Genomic DNA, 24,360 nt, shown 5'->3' on the forward strand with positions numbered 1-24,360 from the left:
CATTTAAAATGCTGATTACGGTTATGAATTACCGACAATTTCTTTAAGATCGCATATTTGGCAAGTCTGTCGTGTGTTAGCAAGTGGTTACTAAAATGTACTGTTTTTCCAGGAAGAAGTTAATGTTTTTAAGGAAAGGGGAAAAAAAGCGTGACCGGACGTTTGGTCGCCGGACGTTTGGTCGCCCGGACGTTTGGTCGCCGGACGTTTGGTCGCCCGGACGTTTGGTCGCCGGACGTTTGGTCGCCTGGGTGAATATAATTTTGAGAGCTGGTTTCAACAGTAGATATTTAGATATTAAACTCTCTCTCTCTCATGAATATAATTTTGAGAGCTGGTTTCAACAGTAAACTCTCTGTCATGTTGTCAGCCGTCCGGCGACCAAACGTCCGGCGACCAAACGTCCGGGCGACCAAACGTCCGGGCGACCAAACGTCAGGCGACCAAACGTCCGGCGACCAAACGTCCGGCGACCAAACGTCCGGCGACCAAACGTCCAAGTACCAAAAAAAAGAGGCATCGGTTCCAAGCCAGTGTATTTTTTTCATGTTGTAGCTGCCTGATGGTGTAGTGGCTCACTCGCCTGATTTCTGTGTGGGCAGGCGCGGGCTCGATTCCCACTGGATAGTGGTATGATTGCGAGTGCAAATGGTTGTCTGTCTCTCTGTGTTCTCTACTGGTGACTGGTCTAGGGTATAGTTTGCTTTCTCGCAAAGTCAGCTGGGATAGGCTCCAGCATAACCCCCAACCCTTACAATGATGCGTGGAATGGAAGATGAATGCATTAATGAGGACATGTTGTGTGATTAAGAATAAAAGAGAGCAACAATTCAGTATTCAAGCTCTGTACACACACACCAGAGAGAGAGAGAGAGAGAGAGAGAGAGAGAAATAGAGAGCGAGAGAAAGAGAGAGAGAGTGATTGCAGCTGGGAAACTTCTTTCGAATTTAGATGTCCAGTACCTGTAGGCAAGCATTTCCTTGAGGTATAGAATAGGTTGACTCGAGAAAATTTGATAAGTCACCGCTGACAAGCCAAAGACAAGGAAATTACTTTCTGGTGCATATCATTAAAGAAAAATCGATATGATGAATGCGGTCGGAGGCCCAGCTATTTATTGTGGCTGAACTACAAGCGAGGCAAATTGTGCTTCTGCTGGGCATCCTGTTATTGAATATTAGATGTTGTTTCGCCATATAACACGAGCTCACACTTGTCTTGTCAATGTTGCCATTGTTACAAGATTCAAATTAAAAGAACAAACATATACTTAATTGAATTGAATTGAATTTAATGCTTTTATTGTTCTTATAGATTAGAACTTTATTACATCCCGTATTTGGGAAATTTCCTCACATAATACATATATATGTATGTATGTGAATATATATATATATATATATATATATATATATATATATATATATATATATATATATCACTGATGCTTTGATTTCATATCTAAACAATTAAAAATATTGGATGCTTTTCACAGATTACAGTACCAAAGTTAGTGCTCATCCATTTTGTATTAAAAAGATGGTAGCCTACTTACACGCAAGATCTAAGTTTCATGACCACATCTTGTTATTGGGAATATGAAAGGGTTCATTCCAAAGATTAATTGCCTGGTAAGAATGGAATCATGTTTCTGATGTCGATGTATGACATTTCGAGCCAACAAAGGAGTGAACTTCATTATAAAGATATATGAAAATGTTTCAGGGAGAGTATTCCTTCTAAAATTCATTATTAAGTTAATTTTACACAGCAAATTGAATTAAGTGGTGCATTCTTCTCCAAATTGTAAAGGCCATTTCATCTCTTTTATTATGTTTGACCGATGCTGTATGCAATGAGAGCAAAAGAGAAGTAAGAAGAAGGAAATAAGAAAAAAACGCTTCTCCCTGATAACTTTGTTGTAAAGTTACAAAAGTGTAGAGAAAGAAAAGTTGTAGTATAGGAATGTCGTTCTCACCAGTCTTGATTGTTTTCTATAGAACCCTGCTCTTGCCATTACGAAAATGAAGTTTTATTGAACCGTTATTGACTGCACACTAGGAAAGTCTAGTGATTTATTTACAGTGTTCTTTTCTAAAGTAAGCAACATTTGACTATCAGTTGGGCTGAATTCTACTGATTACTTTTGAGCACTTGTATTTTTTGTTGCTTTACTTTTAGACGATTAACAATCCTACATACATCACCTTCTTTTTGAAAGTTATGCATTAATGCTGACAGAAAAAGTGACACTTATTCAAATAGTGAAAATAGTGTTCTCAAGTGCACCGCACACTCAAATTTAAATGATGTACAGGTTAATTATCCAGGACCATCATGAGAATAAGAATATTCCAATCATAAGTGCAAAGAGAAATATAAGTGAAAACCCAGTGAACCCAAATGATATATTCTGCAGACTAAAATGCATGAAGAATATACTTCAATAATTAGCACGAATGTTATTTTGATAATGAATAACTCTTATGATTATTATTTAAACCCCAAATCAAAATTATACAGTATTCCCTCAGAACCTTTTCAGTGGCGGAAGCCAGTATGAAAATTGTTCAGGCCACACTTACCATCTGTGCTTGTTTAGACGATTCTGGATTCAGATAAGAACTTTACATGTTTTTGCAAAATTGTACTTTCAAAGTGCTGCAAGGCCCAAAAAAAGAAGGACGTGTAATGTTTTATGTGCCGGCATTTCCATTCCAACAGAAGGCATCAAGCATCCTCTTGCGGATTGGGTCCTTTTCTGACTCAACTATCGGTTTATTTAAAGGTGACCTTGTTTATTTCACACGATATTTCATAAATGTGTGAGTCATTTCATAAGCTTTGCATGACAATGAACATTGAAAATGCCCAAAATGTCCTTTTTGAAGGAATTTTTGGTGTTAATTTTTTTGCTAAATATCTGACTTACTGCGACTCTAATCTAAATTCAATGGAAATTTAAATGGTTATTTCTCTTTTTAGTTTTGATATCAAACCATTGTCAAACCAATGCATTCAAACATGGTCTGGAAAAATAAAACAAGTGACTGGTATCAATTTTTAAGTTTCAAGGTGATCACTGTTAAGGAGACACATCAGGATTCTTATTACTTGGCTAAGCAGTTGCACTGATTAAGGATTCTGGTTGGACGCTTCTTCTTTGAGAATCCTAATTAGTGTGACTTTAACAAAAGATCGAGGATTCGGCCATCTGCCTCACATAACGAGGAATCCTCACTAATTAAAAACACCTAGGAGAGCTGTTAAAAAGTAATGCCTGGTTAGGTTTCCAAGGTTAGAGAGATCTAATGAACATGAAAATGACTACTATTGAGGTAAGTTCTTCCTTTGCAGTCGCATGCATTGTCTCCCTGGGAGAGATGAATAAACTACACACACATACACACACACACACATTTTCCCTTCAGTTGTTAGACACTACCATCATATAATATATAGAATGCATATATGTCTGCCAGGGCAAAACAAATTCCTAGTACTCCTTCCCTATTTGAAGAAGGTAGATGAGGAAGATGTGAATAATTCCAAGTTTCCTGGAAGACAAATCAACTTTTGCCGCTGCCAAAATCTATGGCACGACCCAAGGAAGTGGCCATCGTTGACAGCTTTAAGCAACAACCAGACGGAAAGCACAAAAGGTTTGCTATAAGGATATGCAGTATAGTTAAAGGAACTTTGCTTTATATGCAAAGCATTAGCATTACTAGCGTTATATCTTGTCTGAAAGCCACATGAACACACATACACGCACTCCTACCCACACAGATAGATCATCTCACTAGCCTCCAGGCATAGGTTTCATTTGAGTGCATTCATTACCTTTTAATTGCTTCCAAATTGCAATGTGACCTATCACATCAATAACACTATCTCTGTAACTAGAGAAATTAACCACAAAGAAAGTGCGGCAGGGTTAGTGTATGTAAACATGCAAATTAAATGATGACACTGTATATTATGTCAATTTGTACAATTTACAAATAGAACACTGCCATACTCATTACGTTTTATATTGCTTTGTTCACAACTGATTCTGACAACTCAATGTGTGTTATTTTTTGGATTGGATTGGATTAGATAACTTTATTCATCCCGTATTCGGGAAATTTCATTGTGGCAGTAGCAAGAGGGTGATTAGACAGAACAACAAAGCAAAAGCACAAAGTACAAAGCAAATCAAAGTAAATGGGATCATTGAGAATCACCAAATCGTGGAACATAACTATACTACGTACACTCAAAATGTTTAACTGCTTTTTAAATTGTAATAACACAAAAATAATTAAATAGAGTAGAGCTTTCCGTATTGAAAACATTAGATTATTTTGCAGTTAACCGTTTGCACATAAATAATTCTTTACAATTCATTTACTGTGATCTGGAAAAGAAGAGCATACTCTACTATGTTGCTGCCAGCTTCTCACCCTGGCCTGTCATCACCATCATTCTGGTCTGCCTTAACTACATGACTCACCCCAAGACTGCCAGTTTGTGGACTGTTTGCTCAGTCAGTCAGAGATCAAACCTTCCTATTTTAGTTTGCTCCATTTTGTTTGTCAAGGTGTTACTGCAGTTGTCCTCAGCTAACAGATTCTCAACCCAACTTCCACTTCAATCATTGTTCCCTCCTGTCTCATTGGACCACCCAGCACTCTTCTTGAAACTCCCTCCTTAGACAGCAATAGCTTTAGACTTTCACTTGATCCTCACAAAGTTTCTTCTCTGGATGTAACTATAGCTTTGTTATTCCAGTCATCACTCTTCCAATCTCATCTTCATCAACCCAGCGACATACTATATATTAAACTCATTAATCCTGCACACTTTTTTTTCTCATTTGGGTCTTCAATAAATGCTAGGAAAGATGACTGAAGGGCCAGTCCTGATTTTTTTGTTTTTTACACTGACATGCCTATATATATATATATATATATATATATATATATATATATATATATATATATATATATATATATATATATATATATATATATATATATATATATATATATATATATATATATATATATAATAAAAGCTAAAATAAACATTGTTTTAGATCTATAAAAAAAACTGAATATTCAGGGCTTTTAATACAGTTCTTTTAATCCATTTATTTAAAAAAAATCTAAATATTATATCTAAAATGGTCCGGCCCACATGAAATCGAGTTGACGTTAATGCGGCCCGCAAACCAACTCGAGTCTGACACCCTTGCACTACACCATCAGGTGGTTAACAAAAAGAAATACTAAAAAATCTCTTTATTTAGAGATCTTTACATAGTCAGAGCTCAGTCTGTATGGAGGACTCAAAGGATTCTACTTAATATGAATTGTGAAAGCTATAGGGGCAAGCACATAAAACACTCAATAGAAGTTAAAACGTACTCATCAGGTAGCCATTGTTACAACAGCCAAACAATGGTAGATTTCAGATTCTCTCAGACATTTCATCAAGTGAAACCCTTGAGGTGTCCCATGTCAGACTCCTGTTTTTAAATTCGGCTATGTTATTAATTGCCACCCTGCAGACCTCTTCTATGCATTGCTTATCTGAACTTCCCTTACCTTTGAGTATTTCAAGCCACAGAATTAATTAAAATCTAATATGGTCTTGTCTGGGGAAAAAGTAGTAGCGTGATTGGATGTTAAAAGCAAACACAAAGCTATTTCTGCATGTTTAAAAACACTAACCAACTAACTAACCAACTAACCAACCAACCAACCAACCAACCGACTAACTAACATGTAATAAATAAATGTACCACTTGGATTCACCATCATTTAATGGTTATTAATGGTTACAATATATACACCACCACAACCTCACACATGCAATCTGACTATTGCAGGGGCAGAATATCATATTAATTTAGCATTCTTTTTTATCATATGAGAATGACGAAAATGTATTGCCATTTTACTCAGGAAGAGTGATACACGCGCACTAAAAATAGATGATGAATTAGTATTCCATGGAAAACTGCTCTTTAAATATTTAGTCCGCGAGACATTTAGAGTAGGAAGAAATCCCTTTTTGTCAAAGTTTCAATATAGAACAAAGGATGCATTTGTGTGCGCCTAATAGAATAATCTCTCCATAGCTACAAATTTATAAAGACAAGGGTATTCAGAGGTTCACTTCGAGGAGTGGAATTGCTGCAGTTTGAGGAATTTTTGTATTAACCTACTCCACTAGCTCCTTGACCTACCTTTTAAAGTGTAATTAATATTTTATAATTCATATTACTGTTGTATTTGTCTATTCAGTCAAAGCTTCATTGATGTTCACATTCTCGTTTTATTGTAAAAATCTTTTGCTCAGAATTTTTTTTTTTTTTTTTTTTTATCAAGCATGTGATTGATCGGTTTGGTTTATCTTTGCTTCTTACTGTCACTCACATTTTTCCTCACAGAATGGGACCATCAGCCTAAAAAAAGCTAAATATTCATGAAAGCCCCTAGCAGTTTTTTTCATTTTTCCGTGTCTTTTGTGTGCTTGCGTCTCTCCATCAATTCAATTCATGCAGATCATACCGTGACTCAAGCAGTTCATGAACTTTGGCAATGCACATTATTTTTGGTTGTTGTATAAATATTAAATGTTCTGAGGATGTTATGAGGGGGCAAATTTTGAATACTTTCTTATCTAATATCAAAAAAAGGACAACAGCCTATATTCCAACAGATTGGTTTTGTATGGTTGGCTGCTCGTGCATGCAGCATATGAAACAGCAACCTGTGACAGCAACGAGAAAGCTTCAGTCAGCTCTCGTGACCACACGGTGCTTTAATAATGCAGCCTGGACTGTGTGATCTGCTTCCTCTGCAGCCTTGCAAATGCACAGCACAACTTGACTGTACATTAGAGAGCAGCTGGCATGCAAGTCTTCCCTCGCTAGCTTTTGTTGGTGGGAAACCTAATAATCATCTGGTGAGCTCCTCCGTTACAATTCTGTCCCTATCCCCCATGAATACTAAGGGAACACAACATGTGTTACAACCACAAACTCAAAAAAACCAGGTATAAATCTTACCCTGCTTACTGAACTGATAACAGTTTGAAACCAAATTTTACTTACACTGTTATGCTTAAACTGTAAAACCTAACTAAAATCCTGTCCCAATATGTAGATAGATATTCCTGATTCTAGGGCATGGGTCGGGAACCTTTTTGAAAGGAGAGAGCCGTAAACAATTCCTATTTTCAAATATTATTCCTTGAGAGCCATACTCACAATTAAAAAGTCAAAATACATGCAAATATGCAAATTTTTAAATCATTTTACTACTTTTAAAGTACAAAAAGTCTCTGAATTCTTTTGATAACATTGTTACACTGTTGCTAATCAATGAGTTCAATGAGTATCAATGAGAGAATGGATGCAGAAGAAAAAAAATCAATGCCAGTGCCAATGACGTTTCCATTGGTGCGTTCCATATTTTAGCTCAGAGCCATATGCACCCATCAAAAGAGCCACAAGTGGCTCTCGAGCCACAGGTTGCCTACCCTTGTTCTAGGGTATAACACATTACAATAAGAATATTAAATTTTCCCCATTAACAAATAGTGTAAGTCATTACTGTTTTCAAAGACTTAATAATATTAGAGGTTGGCAAGCTTGTTACTTATGTTACATTGCTACTACAGGGATTAAAGACTTCCTTCACCACTACGGAATTGGATCACTTGGAGAAAAATATTTATTTTCAGAGCCTGAGGTTGTGGGTATGAGTGCCAGAAGATGTTTAGATGTTTCCTAACATATCAACTAACCACATTTCTGTTTGATGGCAAAGTGAAGTGCATGCAATGCTAGGTATGTGACTGATTTGATGTTAAAATTTCACAGCAATGAAGCTAGATGTGTTATCCATTACTTTCTGAATAATAAGTTTCCATTTTTTTGTCAGATCTGACTCGACATTTTTAACCACAATGATATATTGACAATAATTCCATAAAAGCCCTTCGCAAACAGATAATGCTATTACTACCTGCCTTTGTCAAATGACTTGGACACTAAAATGTCAATGATAAATATTTGACTGAACCATCATAAGTTGTGTCAGCCCTCAAAAAAATTGTCAACCTTTGTTACAGCATAAAAGCTCTCTAAAATAGATTAATTTTATGCGAGGACTTGGCTTCAGCCGTCATCTCAACTTGATAAACGACGCCATTTTGGGAAATGTTCCAGGCAGTAATATAAACGAATATTTTTCTGATGATGTCTTTATTGCATTGCAACCTACATGCATCAATTTAAATAAATACAATCTACTTATATTAGTTGAGGACCCTAAACTGTCTTCGATTCCTTTTACCTCCTTTTGGCTCCACATTACTGCCCCTCCCACTCACTCTTGTCATTAAGCTGCCAATCAGTTGAGGAGAGGCTCAGTGTGCAATCTATCAGACTGATTCGCAGTGTCAGAAAGTAGCTGCTATAAGCAGCTTGAGATTGTGCCGATTGTGAACACAATTTAACTGACACAGCTCGTTTGACCATCATGATAATTAGAGCAAAGTCACGGTTCATCTCGTCTTTTAATGTAGGGTTTAAATCAGAATGCAACTTTTAGAATTTTTTTTAAAAAAAAGCTTGTCACCTGTCTTGAATACTGGTTAGTAGTTTCATCAAAGTTACCATCCTGATAGTCTAGGACACGTGTCAAAGTGGCGGCCTGTGGGCCAAATCTGGCCCACCGCATCATTTTCTGCGGCCCAGGAAAGTAACTCACGAGTGCCGACTTTCTGTTTTAGGATCAAATTAAAATGAAGAGTATAGATGTATATTAAATTTCCTGATTTTCCCCCTTTTAAATCAATAATTGTAATTTTTTAATCCATTTTTTCTGTTTTGAGTTCAAAAATCATTTTGTAAAATCTAAAACAAATATTTAAAAAAGCTAAAATAAACATTGTTTTAGATCTATAAAAAAACTGAATATTCAGGGCTTTTAATCCAGTTCTTTTAAACCATTTATTTAAAAAAATCTAAATATTATATCTAAAATGGTCCGGCCCACATGAAATTGAGTTGACGTTAACGCGGCCCGCGAACCAACCCGAGTCTGACACCCCTGGTCTAGAATATGTTGTATGTCATATATTCTAATTTCTAGCCCTTTCATGCCAGTCAAGTGTGTTTTGACCACTGCAGCAAAGTTTGCTAATGTTGTTGGAAAACAGCCCAGTTAGACCAGGCTATAGCGCTAAACTTTAGTGTCTATTCTTATAAATCCTCTTGTTAGAATGTTGGAAGATTTGCTTTGATTAACTTAAATAGAGTGTATGACCTGAGCCCCTTAGCCACCTCTCATGAGCTGTACAAGCACCGTACGTACTTCTCCTTGCGCCGTCAATAAAACCTGATGAGCCATTTAGATGTGTATCAATATTTAACCAGCCTCCCCCATTGAACTCAGCAATTATTGCTCAATTGATTTAAGATTGATTATCATTAGCTCTATGATTGCTGAGTTGTTCAGCATCAAGTGGTTATAGAACTTGGAATGCACAAGGTAGGTTGGTTTCAGGACTTTTGTAATACTAGCTCAAATCCGACTGGCACCTAGACCAGGATTTACCCCTCTTCTTCATCTCAAAACAATAGATCATTTATTCAGATATTTGAGTGTTGGCTGACATAAGTTTGAACACAAATATTATTCACCTTTTCAGGCAGCACATATCCTACCACATGACATCCTGTCACAGTCATAAAACTGCAAAGTGAACTCATGAAACGTGTTTCTTAAATAGGTACACATTGATTTGCCCTGCACTCATCAGGTGTGCGGCTCCTTAGGGGTGACAGTAATTCTCTAAAAGAGCAGCATTTTACTCCACTGCATTCCCCAAAAATAAAATAATAAATAAAAAATACAATGCAATAATTCATTAATCAATTAATTCAATATCTGTACTGCTTATCCACCCACACAAGGGTTGTGGGGGGTGCTGGAGCTTATCCCGACCAACCACAGGCAGCAGGCAGCGGAAACCCAGAATTGGTTGCCAGACAATCACAGGGCACAAAATGAAACGGAAAACGCATTGCAATAATTGATGAAATAATTATTCAAAACATGGATTGTATCCATCCACTGAATTTTGAAAACAAATAATAAATGTAACTTGTTTTTTTATATTATCTTTAAAATTTTACGTTCCCATTAAAATATTGAGAAGAGAATATGTAATGGAAATCGCACAACATAGCGCACGCTGCATAGCCTACATTCGGTTGCCAGATTTGACTAGAACTCAGATGAGGGTGCTGCTCTTTTTATATTGTAATTAAATGTTTAAATATGAATACTATATGAACTCACTGTAAGGGTTTACTTCAATTACCGAGGTAGCCATATGTTTGTCAGCAACTATATTCCTGCAATGTGTTTCTTGTGCCTTACAATCGGTTGCGAAGAACCGTTAGGGAGCCTAACACTGCAGGCTAGGCCTCCAGTGTTGGGGGCATAAGCAATTTACTGGTAGAGTGAGAGCAACAAAGTTTCTCATGCTTATGCTCACGGTTCTAACTACTACAGCATCAGTGTTTAAAATAGCTATAAAGTATTCACGATATATTCCTTTTTTGTGGTTAAATTTTACAACTAATGACAGCTACAGAAAACAGACTGACCACAACACTAAGCACAAGAGTAGCGAAGGGCCAAGTGTAACTCACTTAGCTAATTAAATTAATTATTAATCAACCGACAAAGCCACTGAACAAGCAGTCCTCACATACACAGAAGAAGTAACGTATTAATTGCTTTCATGGGAGTTAAATCAGCACTTGTATCATACTTGCTTGCCTGAAAACATTGGCATCCTGTTCAATACTTATGGATGTGTCGTGTATTTTGACAGAATACTATAAAATGTACCTAATTAGTCATTTCAATGTTGTTTAAACTGATTTGATGGCCAGTTACAGTATCCATTGTTAACCAAAGCTGAACATTAACACTAATAAATAAAGATGATTTCTGATGATGGTAAATTCCTTTGGTGTCCTTTTTTTAAATTTCACCAAAAATAAGATTTATGTTCCCTGCTGTGCTTCAGACTACTTCATTGATGCTCGTTTTGGACTGCTGAGTTATGTGTTAATTTAAACATCAATTAGCATTGGTGTGTTTTATTGAATGATAGGCAATCAAGTGCAGCCAAGTGCGTACTTGGAACATCTTAATAGCAAAGCAACTAAACGATTTTTCCAGATAGATCAGCCAAATCAGGGGATGTGATCATGAATCATTACTTTTTGGTGCATTGTTTTTAAAATATTTGATTACTGTATTCCAAAATACAAAATACATTACTTATTTATTTCAGGATGACTCCACTTATTTTCTCTCGCATATTAGATCAGGTCGCCGGGTAGCAGTTTCAGCAGGCAAGAACAGAAGACGATTATGATGGAGGATAAAGTTTGCATGGAGGATTTTTTTGGTGTTGTTTTTTTGCGGGAAAAGCATTAGAAGTTGATTATTGAGAGACAAGTGGAAGCAACGAGACAAGTGAAGCAGTGAGGACCAAGATGGCCGAATAAACAAGTGCCCCAGGGAGATGGTTCTGCAAAGCTCAGACAAGGACAATGACCCCCCCAAAAAGTTACGAATCATTTGTTGGGAGAAAGACGATGTCTTAGGGTAGGCTAACTTTCAAAATACTCTCAGCTCCGGAAATGAAGTTTGATACCACGATGAAGTAGTTTCGACTTTAAAAATCGCACAACAGTGCTATTTTCGAATTGGCCAATTAGCTTTTGGCCATGACTCAGTTGGGAGAAAGACGATGTCTTAGGGTAGGCTAACTTTCAAAATATTAACAGCTCCAAAATCTAAAAGTTTGATACCATGATGAAGTAGTTTTGACTTTAAAAATCGCACAAGAGTGACAATTTCGAATTGGCCAATCAGCTTTTGGCCGTGATGAGTCCCTGATGATGACTCAGACTAGGCAAGTTTACCTACATCTACGGTGCCACCTCGAGCCACTTGGGACCTCGATGCTTCGGGTGTCAGAAAATGGTCAATACGATTCATATCTGTAGCAAAATTTTCCATTTTAGATTCCACAAGAACAACAACTTCTATTACTTGAGTAGGTCCTTGAGATTCCTTCAATGCCTTTGAGCTTACTTAGTTCCTAGTTTAATTGTAAAATAGTGACTCTACAAAGTTGTAATATAAAGATTTTAACGAAGATGCATATACCGTAATTACTCGAATATAACGCGCACTCGAAAATAACACGCAGGTATAACTTTGGGCCAAAAAAATCTGGAAAAACGCAGTACTCGAATATAGTGCGCACCTAAAATTTCCCGCTGACGAAAATCAGAAATCTTACCTTTTTTTCTTCGTTTCACGATTGTTTTGTTCAAACAAATTTATTCATTAGAATCCTTCAAATGAAAAGTTCCTCTCTCTCTTTGTCTGTCCTCTCATACATCTCTTCGTTGAGAATCCTATCAACGTCCACGCTTCCTTCATCCACTTCCTCTTCCTCCCACAACACATCATCCGATTGGCTTTACGAGATGACGTAAAATCCGTGCGTCAAAGTGAGTTTGACAATGCTTTTTTCGATCGAAAATTTGTAATTTATTTTAGTTATTGATTATAACACTGAACTGAGAGAGGGTGAACTGAGACGGGTACGAGGCTAGAGGGGGGCAGTGGTGGTCTCGGCTTCACGAGATGACGTAAAATCCGTGCGTCAAAGTGAGTTTGACAATGCTTTTTTCGATCGAAAATTTGTAATTTATTTTATTCAATTCAATTTCAATTCAATTTATTTGGCAAGAAAAAGCACCAGGCTAAGGGCCATGTAACAAGATACAAAAAAAAAAAAAAAAAAAAAAAAAAAAAAAAAAATAGTTTTTGATTATAACACGCACCCCCAACTATTGGAATTAATTATTTTGCAAAAACCTGCGTGTTATATTCGAGTAATTACGGTAGTCACGCCTGCTAGGAAAAAAAAGGTGCCTGGAATGATTGCAGTGGGTGTAGTGCTCACTAAGCAGTGATATATATAAAGCTCAATATTATAATGACTAAAGATCTGCTGTCCCGTAAGCACAAAGAAAAAAAATAAAAACATTGATTCGTAAGCAGAGGAAGCAAGAGGAAAGGGAGGAAATTATAATGAGTGTGAGGGAGGGAGGGTAGAAGGAAGGGAGAGGCATTTAGTTGGCAGACAGCTTCCTGATTCAGCCAGGCTGGGGAGCAGGCATTGCTGTCTCCTTCCATGTAAGTCATCTATCACTGCCTATTTCGAGGAGACTGACCCACTCCTCCCCCTTCCACCACGTACACGCAAACCCCCAGTAGTGAGTAGTGAGGATTCAATCTCTCCTTGCCTCACAGTCATCTGCAGAAATGCATTTGTTCATCCTATACAGCAATGCTCAAAAACCTGCCGATAATCATCAAGCAAGGCCGGTAGGAATCGCGGCGGGGGAGTGAGCTCCCTTCGTGTGGGCTTTCTAAAATTTCTGAGGTCTATGGATATATTAGTGCCAACACAAAAGAGTTTGAGAGGTGTATTAGAGGTCTTTAAAGAATGTGTGAAGACAAACATTTTGTGATTCATGAATAAAATGATAGTCAATAGTATTTTTCAAGGTGAGGTTATTAGGAATAATTGTGTTAGGAGCAGCCTGCTATTGTTTTTCCCGTGTGCGGTCGATTGGTCGCTGGTCTTTTGGTCACCGTCTTTTGGTCGCCGGTCTTTTGGTCGCCCGTTGTCGCGGTCGGGGCGACCAAAAGACCGGCGACCAAAAGACCGACGACCAAAAGACCGGCGACAAAACAAGGTAAAACAACAGGGGCTACGCATCAATAAAAGCCAACAATGGCCATGAGCAGTTTCACTGAGCCGACGTGTTAGTGTATAAGAGTTTGTATGTACATGCGTTGTCCCTTTAAGAAGCTACGTCAGTCAGGGTCTTAACAAGTTCTCCAACAAAAAACAATGAAAGTCCGGGAAATTTGGAGCTTTTCTTTGGCCTAATAATTAATAGGGCATTAAGTATGACTAAATAGTAATTCGCAGTTTGTATTTAGGGAATTTGAGCAACGATTTAAATGGTAATTATCAATAACCTTCCGGGCAACCAAAAGACCGGCTACCAAACGACCGAGTACCCCGAGTTTAATGTCATGTTTGGATCGTCTGCGTAAATTCCCTTACCATGCAGCCACGCTACCTTGCTTTTCCCTGGTCCGGTTTGGTTTCATGTTTCGTTTCACAAGTCCTTGTTATTTTGTACGGTCCCTCCTAAGTTATTAAAGTTTTGGTTATGAGCACAATTTGCCTCGTCCTCACCTACTTCCACGCGATTGGGTCCTAATCCCTCCTACTTCGCCACGACGTCTCCTGTGGACGTAACAAATTGGGCTTTTGTTAAGATACAACCCCATTAGTTATTGTGTCTTAGGATGACCTTATACTACTATTTAAGGACTCTCTCTTAACATTGTTGATTAGCTTGTAGAACCAAACCCGTTTCAGAAATATTTGATATTTATGTGTCTTGGGCTACCTTGGGTAACCTAGAGCGTAACCTTATTATAACATTGAATTGAAGAGTATACCAAAAGGAAATTCCAGACCTGTGAAAGAGCATGTTCTCTCCTGTGTAACCAGTCAGCCTTTTCGTATTTGTGGCCAAGTCACAAACATGGTCATGAGAAGTGTAAAGACACTCTCAGGCATTATAAAACTACAATAAGACTAAAGAGCTCCTAATAAATAACAAACATTTTTTGCAGGGTCAGCACAAGTTGACAATGATCATAGCTGGGACAAGGGATGAAACACAACTTTGCTGTTGTCCAGAATTCTTTTTTTCTGTCTTTACTGCTCATTCTTATTCATTTGCATAATCCCTGTGACACTGCGATTAATAACTCCAGTGTGATTTGCATATCTATGCCTGAAAGGACAGTCATTGGCAGTGCATACGGTCCAGCAAGTAAACAAACAGTGATGTGTGTTTTAGGTGGATAATAGATCAGGAAAAGAAACGTCGATTAACTTTTCTTGGGGTAAAATCACCACGTATTCAGGAGCGATGCTTACAGCGCACTTTTTCCCTTTTCTCCCTAAGTCTTTGGTTTGGGCGATAATGAAACAAGGGAATTTTGAGGAAATAGGCCTATTTACAAGCATTTCCTTGTACAAACTACTGTATTTTTAAAAGTGTGTTTTGATACATTGCTGCAACACAACTATAGAGCCAGTCATACAGCAATGTGTTTATTAATGTGTGCAATAGCTCAGATGATCTATTGAGAGCTCCTAACATTTGTTACCATAGTTTTTTTTCATGTTTTTAGTTTTACAGTGCCGCCATCTAGAAATCTATTCAGTTGTTATGTTTTCATCGAGTATGAATTAACAATCCTTTATCAATGAATTACACCATTACTTAGGATAGGATTAAATACCCAAAATCTGATTATAAAAATCATTTAAATGAAAATTCTGATGAGTGCACTAATGGGGAGATATATTGGACTTGCTTCAACAGTGACCCCATGTGGGTGGAAATATGACTTCCTTTTCAATCATTTTCAAGAAGGGACTTTTCGAACAAATAATTCATCTTTCATAATATCGTAAAAAAAATCAATAGAGGGGTCTAAAATACTGTATACTCCTTAAAAACTAATCATGAGAGGAAAGACCTTACTGGCCATCTTGAAAAAGACATTATCATTGAATATAAACAGAATACATATTTTACATATGATTTATTGATATATTATAACAGCTGTGGGCTTCACAGCCAAGACCAGTTCTAAACTTTGGTTGAGAAGTTTTTATTTTATATATATATATATATATATATATATATATATATATATATATATATATATATATATATATATATATATATATATATATATATATATATTCATACATATATACATATACATATACATATATATATATATATATATATACACATACATATATACACATATATATACATACATACACATATATATACATATATATATGCATATATATATATACATATATATACACATATATAGACATATAAATATATATATATATATATATATAATGTTTATTCTAAAATATCGCATCTGAATAAATGGAAATCCCCAGTATTAAATATGAGTTTTAAAAAATTCCATTAATTAAAATTAAAATACTTGCTTTAGGCTTAATGTCTTCTTTTTTTTTTAAAGACTTTTTTTTAAACATGTTACGTTTGCCACAAAACTTGTAAGGATGAATTGTTTTGCTGTGTTGGCTCTCGGCACTTCTGTGGGATGACACACACATGCACACACATACACACACTTTCTCCTCTGGGGGACCAAAGGCTGCAAATGACAAGCCTGCAATGAGGTAATGACATTTTCGCCTGCATAATGTGGCAAAAGTCATCTTCCTTCAGCCCCAACAACAACAGAGCTATCAGGCGGGCACCAGTGACAAGCTCTGTTCTAATCGCCAGGTAAAGCTTTCCCTGCAGCTCAGGACTAAAGCATGCTAACAACTAAATAATTGAACAGGGGCAATATGTTTAGGAATGGTGGAAGAGAGGCACAGTGGTAGAGAAAATGCAGGTGGATGTGGATTCTTCAAAATCATGTCTGCAATCTTCCCTGCTTGAGGTTACAATCATCAAACGTCTGCTTTGGTGGAAATGTCAAAGCACTTGGCGCACACTTACTCATCTGGAAATATTTTACCACACTGATACCCCAAATAACCTATCTTTATTATTTCAATACATGTATAAGCCCATACTGTTCTGTTGGCAGCTTGTTAAAGCTACACCTTGAATGTAAAATGTTATTGCAATAACTTGGTGTAAAACTGCATATTTGAACAGTGCCTTTGTTATAGAGATTTTGCAACCAAATGAACAAGACTCAACGTTGCCATGACGATAAATCGGGATTTTGGCATTCCCATCTTGTCTTGTGTTATTGCTTGCAATCCTATGTCCCAGTTTCACAGAAAAGGTTGCTAACAATGCATATAGATGAAGAGGACGAGAAAAGAAAGTGGAGGTGGTGGTGGTGGTGGTGTTACACACGGTCTGACCTTGGGAGAGATGGGGACAGTTCTGTGGCCACTTAGGGAATGGGATGGATGAGTTTGGAGAGAGAGTGAGAAAGAAGGCAGAAGATGATGTGTAGCAATGAAGCAGTCTCATACCTAGCCACACAAAGCGAGAACCGGTGGGGCAGTCATCTGAAACTGACATGACCCCTTTATGCAGACGAGAACTTGGCCTTTGACACAAATAAGGGAACCGCAGTGTACATGTCCATGTTTCTCAGTGGACAGGACAATGGGTAGAAAGGGGTCTTTGGAAAATGTAACCAAAAGAAATCAACACAAAGCAAAATACATGCAAAAGGAAAAAATGAACTGCGTAGGCCAAGGGTGTCAGACTCGGGTAGGTTCGCGGGCCGCTTTAACGTCAACTCGATTTCACGTGGGCCAGACCATTTTAGATATATTTTTTTATAAATGGATTAAAAAAACTGGATTAAAGGCCCTGAATATTCAGTTTTTTATAGATCTAAAACAATGTTTGTTTTAGCTTCTTTTTTAATATATTTTTAGATTTTACAAAATGATTTTTGAACTTAAAACAAAGAAAATATGGATTAAAAAAATAGCAATTATCAATTTAAAAGGGGGAAAATCAGGAAATGTAATATACATCTATACTCTTCATTTGAATTTGATCCTAAAATAGAAAGTCGGCACTCATGATTTCCTTTCCCGGGCCACACAAAATGATGCGGCGTGCCAGATTTGGCCCCCGGGCCGCCACTTTGACATCCATGGTGTAGGCATTCCTAAAGAGTAGCTTTAAATGGATGTTTATTTAAGCCTGTTAAAACTAAAACTGACTGCATTTTAGTCGCAAGGTATTTTGAGGTAAATGGAAAACAACAGGTATCTTATCAAGGCACATCTGTGTTTATGTGTGCCACAAAAACAGCCCTGTTTTCTTAAAAGAGCATTCTTCCAGCTGTGAAATCTTTCTTGAACAGTCCCCAACAAAGGGGGGATTGTGGTGGAGACCTCAAGTGGCCCAGAGAGGTGTCACAGTAAGCAGGGGTGTCAAAGACTTGTCACTGGTAGGTGGTTGAAAAGTATGAAAAATACCCTCTCTGGGGATGAATGCGGTGAAGAAAGAGTGTTTTTTTTTCATGTGTGTGTTGGCCTTGACTCACTGCAGCCTGTTGCATCAACCCTTGTCAAACCTCCAGACAATAGGTCTCCATCTACACGGCAGACAGTTTTCGCCTTCAAGGTTGATGGCTGTATTTTTCATTTTGACAAATCATGCCAGGCTGAGATCAAAATAGTTGCCTTCATAAGTGAATGCTGACAGCTTCATTTTACTCACACTGAAAGTTATATGGGGCTCATTATTTGATGGATTATTAGGAGATTTCTATTAAAAGACATTTTAGGCAACAATGGGTTCAAGACCGTAATTTCCGACTGACACAAATAGAAGTATTGGGCCACTGTATATTTTCTTTGGAGCCCATCCTGGCCGACTTCGGGCAAAAGAGACGCAGTGTACAATGAATGGACAATCCATCAAGTAGAAAATCAAACCCCTAGTCTGCATTTACAAGCATTAATTAATCATTTGCCATCAAGATCCAGGTGAATTCTTGCATGACAATATTAAAAGATGCTAATGTTGCGACACAAATTAATGTGCACTCAAATAGCACATTAAATAGATTTCAATTTGCAGGTTTGCATGCATAGATGGATTGTAGCAAAAAGTGCTTATGTGGATATCCAAAGCTTGCAAGTTGACAAGCATCACTAGAGTGCTTAAAAACAAGAAACCCATTCTTCAGAGTAGGTGAAATGCGTTCATCAGTGTAATGAATCTGGCTGTCTGGTGGCAGGAAAACTATATTTGGCTATTTGGACAAATATTGTGTTTTGTGGAGGAGGTATTTGATTAAAGTACATTGCAAAAAGAGGTTGTAGGTCTATGTAAAACATTTATTGTAGTACCAACTACCTAACAAACAATAAAGCTAGTCTAAAGCAAGGACTAGTGGACATGCAGAGTATCACAAGGTTCAACTAGAAGTTGCATATTTTCAAAATACAATGATGAATTTAAGCAAAATGTTCAGATGTCCAGTATGACTATTTTGTTTCAGGCAAGAGTTTTTGTTCGGTTACGAGTGTGTTGCCGTGGCTTTTTCCCGTCATTGTAATACATTAGCAAATTGTCATTACTTTTTATGTATATAGTGTTCACGGATGGGATGATTCAAATTGTCTTTAAACAACTTTTCATTTTAGGAGTGCTCATTTTAAGTTACTAAATGTAGTTTCTTGTCCTAAAAATGATGAGCATTAATCAAAAGCTTATAAACTGAAATTCAGATAAACGACACAAAAATGGAGCAGTGCACAACCCAAGATTCCTCTTGAATGACAAAATGAATCCAGCAGAGTGGCTCACTCAGCCACTCACTTTCTGAACCTTTTGTTGTAATAATTCTTGATATAAGGATTAATATGCAATTCAAATCACAGGCTCGGATGACTCATTTGTTATTAACTTTCTCAGAGTGTAAAAATCTTTTTGGGGTCATCTGGATTCACTGATTACTTTTGGCCTAGCAGGTGATTGCAAATTATAATGGTATATTTACTTACCTCATTGATTTCTTTGTTAATATTGAGGGTAGTAGTCCCATGATATACTGGTCTGCTCACTCCATACATTTTGGAAATCATATTAAAGAAAGAACTTGATCTTCTGGGTGTTTTTTTCCATCAATATGATCAAGTTCTCTTCTGAATGAATATTGAGAGCATAACCTGTATGTAGAAACAAGCGAATCACCAACAGGAAAGAAATGTATATATACATTGCTATAAAAACTACGTTTTCAGTGGTAACACTGTAAGACAGCAAGGTAATTTTTTCCCAACTTGGCTCAATGGGAAATCTATCTTATTTGTGGGCTCGCCAAATCAGTGGGTTTTGCAAGATGTGAATTTATTCTCAGTTTATACAGGGGTCTTAGAAAGGAAATCTGTAACGGATCATTTTGGGAGGAAACAGACAATCGCACAAAACAGACTAGTGAAAATGTAAATGTGTGCTAATATGATTCTGTTTCAAGAAAAAGACAGTGTTTTGCATTGTCAAACTTACTACTGCTGATTTCCTCCAAATCAGCATCAGAACCACAATAATTCCATTATTCAATAATAGATAATAGATCATTTTAGCTTCCGGCATTCAAAAAATGTTAACACAATGTAGAAAATAGCACAGGCATTTGGCAGAAACACTCCTGGGTATGCCTTATTTTGTAGCCCGAGCTTCCACGCCAGTTTTTATTAGCAATACAAGTTTGTACAAATCAGCCACTATGCCTTCTGGCGGCCAAACAAACTGAAGGGATTACACCGTTGACAGTGAAAATAAACAACAGAACATGGAGCAATTTACACATTATTTTATAATTGCATACCTTACCAGTGCAAGTCACAAACAGGGTGCAAATTGTAGTTCACACACCGACTGCTGAGTCGGGTCCCAGTAGGGTGCTACCTAATGATACTAGCTCATGGTAGATGGATAGCTGAGCTGTGTCTCACTTTAGAGGCGAAGGCCAGCTTGGCCATTTTAAAAGCACAACAGGGTCACTGTAATGTTTGGCATGCTGCTCAGAGTCTGTGCGTTAGTCACACAGAGTCACCTGGGGAATACTTTCTACCTCCACTGATCACTGGCCTGCACCTCCTGGCCCTGAGAAATCAACAGCCAGGATTTATGGATTTGTCTTAGATTGGCTGTCCCACATTTGTACCCCCATAAATACTTTTACAGCTTTGCTAATGCCACTATGGGGAATAAACAAGGTTACTGTGGATGTAGGTGAGGATGAGGGTTTACAGACATCTCACAATTAAAAAAAACTGAAGGAACAACTTCAATGGAGATGAACATCTAAATGTAAATTGTACTGTGGTTTATCATGGTAAGAGTGGTTTTGGATTGGATTGGATAACTTTATTCATCCCGTATTCGGGAAATTTCGTTGTCACAGTAGCAAGAGGGTGAGGATGCAGAAATAGGAAAGGCATTTTAGACATAAATAGATAGGTAATAAGTGAGTTAATAAATAAATACATGAATAAATATATAAATAAATAAGCGTGTTGCTGAAAAAAATAATAACAAAACAAATGGCTGAGTGTTAAGCCCTACCGTATGCATGTACATCTGTGTATGTATGTATGTATATATATATATATATATATATGTATGTATATATCTGTGTATGCACACAAATGTGTATAGATACATGTATATATATACGTGTATATATATACATATATATATACACACATACATATATATATACATACATACATATATATACATATCTATATATACATAGATACATGTACATATACACATGTGTATACACACACATATATAAATATATATATGTATACATACACATATATATATATATATATATATATATATATATACACACATACATACACAGATGTACATGCATGCATACGGTAGGTTTTAACACTCAGCCATTTGTTTTGTTAAAGAAAGTTTTACAAGCCAAATCTCCAACCCATCGATTCAAACAGCTGCAATAAGCAAGTCTTTGGAATACCCCAGAAAAGACAAGTCTGATCATTCAAAAAAACTTGACTTATACCTGTTGGATGATTAAATAAAACTCCTACTTAAATTAAATGACCTTGGACTTACGATTGAAGACATTTAGGCTACATTTTTGAAGCACATTACTTCCCTTCAGCTTTAAATGCTACTCATTCCGACAACTTCATTAAAATTGCAAGGCTTCAACCAATTAAATATGCATCATGAAGCCATCACTCTCTTCATAATGAATAAGCGCTCCTTAGAATTGACACTTGCTCTCCAAGTGACTTTGACTCATGGGACTGAGGCTGGCTAGGAAATAACCAAGTGAGGACTTTTCCTCCTACAGGTCTTGAAAAGAATTCAGTATAAGGCAAACCAAATATCAGATCAATTGTTTACAGTGTGTGCAGACATGCTATACATTTGTTATACAATTACAGCGTGCAGTTAATTTGACTAGTATGGTCGCACATACCTCATTTGTCTAGGCAATTTTTCTAGTTTCCAAAAGAGGTGAAATATTTACCTGAGATTTTATAGCAACTCGAAGGAAGCAAAGTGAGTGGAGTCAAATATTCCAATGATAAGCACATGTCTGCAGCTAAGGAAGAAAACAGACAAACACACACAGCATACATCTTCATCTGAGTCTCCTTACAAAAGGTTAGCGTTTATCTTGCTCAAATCTTACCTGATAAATGCTTTACTAACTCAATAGTTTCACAGTGGGGGTGCACATTTGTCATCGTTGGGATGACATGCAGAGTTGGTCACAGATGGGACCCCCGTATCCCTCATGTAGAAGATATGGGCTGCAGGTCAGACCAGATGAGTGCATGTGATGGATGACCCCACTTTTATGAATCTTCCCTAAAGACATTTTACGTGCTAACAATTTTGTATGCGACAGAAAGGCTGCAGTTGAATTTCCCTTTTGCGTCTAAATAAAGAGCACCACATTAATTAGTAGTTAACAACAATTTATGACATAAGAAGTCCAAAGTCCAAAACATTTAGGCAACAACATCAGTGACTGAAAACCAGTGGTAATTATGAGTATACGTATACTATTAAGTAAATTGTGCATTATGAGTAATTACGCAGTCCAATATACCATTGCAAAGTTACCTTGAAAATTTAACAATCTTTGCTGATTTTAAAAGTAACAGAGTTATTAGTCGTATTACCTGAATGAAAATAGGGTAAAAAAAACATATATACTTTACATGAAAGCAGCCTCTCTATCAACTTTTAAAACTAGCCCCAATATCCCAAACATTCCATCAAATATGACAGTTTGTTTGTCTTGTTTTAAGTAAGCTGGATAACACTATGTTGACAGTAAAGTGTATAACAACCCTCAATGTTTTTGTTTTTACCTGACACAAACTCAATATGGAGACAGACATTCGAGGTTGAAAAAATAAATATCTGTTATGCATTCATTGCTGTTTATTTCACCGGCTACTTGTTATGTAGGTTACACAGAGTTGTCAACATGTTGAAAATAAGAGTTGTGTATATGTGATGCCACTCCCCAAGACGGAAAGTAAAGTTTGGATATTCTGTAGCGTTAGAAAAGTTGATGGCATTCCTCACAGCTTAGTTTGAAAATAATACCTTAACAGGTATTAGAGATAGGGGTCTGCTATTGTCCAATTATGAATGAAAGCGAGTCCTTGGCAAGGTTAGAATGATTTTTCTCTGATAGAGTGATTGGAACAGTTACTTCTTTGTCACAAAAAACATTCATGAAGTTTGGTTCTTATTTTACTTTATTATGGGTGAACAGAAAAAAGTGATCAAATCTGCTGGGTCAAAAATATACATACAGCAACATGAATTAGCAATTTTGGTGACTTAGAAAGTTGTCAGTGAAATGAGCTTCATAGCATGGCCTCTTAACTTCTTGTGAGTGATTATGAGTGACTACAGCTGGTGACTTCTCTGAGGGCATTTAAATAGGGCTTGTTGGATGCAAACACCCACAAACGCTACAATGGGAAAGTCAAAGGAGCTCACCATGGATCTGAAAAAGCGAATCCTTTTGACTATACATACATATATATATATATATATATATATATATACATATATATATATATATATACATATATATATATATATATATACATGTATATATATATATATATATATATACATATATATATATATGTATATATATATATATATACATATATATATATGTATATATATATATATATACATATATATATATATATATATATATACATATATATATACATATATATATATACATACATATATATATATATATATATATATATATATATATATATACATATATATATAATCTTTCAGTGAATTTATTTATTTGTGAAGTCCTCTTACATGACCTAAACATAGAGGTTTATTTCATTTCCTAACCAGTTATAAGAACAGCAGCCTTAAAATGCAGTAAGAAATAGACATTCTTATGAAAACGTCATATTTCCACATATTCAATATATCTTGTTTTTAATTGACAGCATTTGGGAAGACATTTAGATCAGCCCATGTGACATTCAAAGTCTTTGGGTGGTCATCACCACCTGAAGTGAAACGGCACCTCATCGCAAATACGGCA

General features: G+C 36.5%; 1 protein-coding gene across 2 annotated transcripts in view; it reads right to left on the reverse strand.

Moving 5' to 3' along the window:
- LOC144091682 (netrin-G1-like) overlaps positions 1-24,360 on the reverse strand; it is a 170,890-nt gene that overhangs the window by 136,432 nt on the left and 10,098 nt on the right. For both annotated transcript variants that reach the window (XR_013305812.1, XR_013305813.1), the window contains 3 exons: positions 22,444-22,564; positions 22,279-22,353; positions 19,760-19,924 (listed from right to left, as the gene is read on the reverse strand). The gene's annotated coding sequence lies outside the window, so the exon portion shown is untranslated. The remainder of the gene's footprint in view (positions 1-19,759; positions 19,925-22,278; positions 22,354-22,443; positions 22,565-24,360) is intronic.

The sequence above is a fragment of the Stigmatopora argus genome, chromosome 17, assembly GCF_051989625.1.
Source record: "Stigmatopora argus isolate UIUO_Sarg chromosome 17, RoL_Sarg_1.0, whole genome shotgun sequence".
In the NCBI taxonomy this organism is placed as follows: domain Eukaryota; kingdom Metazoa; phylum Chordata; class Actinopteri; order Syngnathiformes; family Syngnathidae; genus Stigmatopora; species Stigmatopora argus.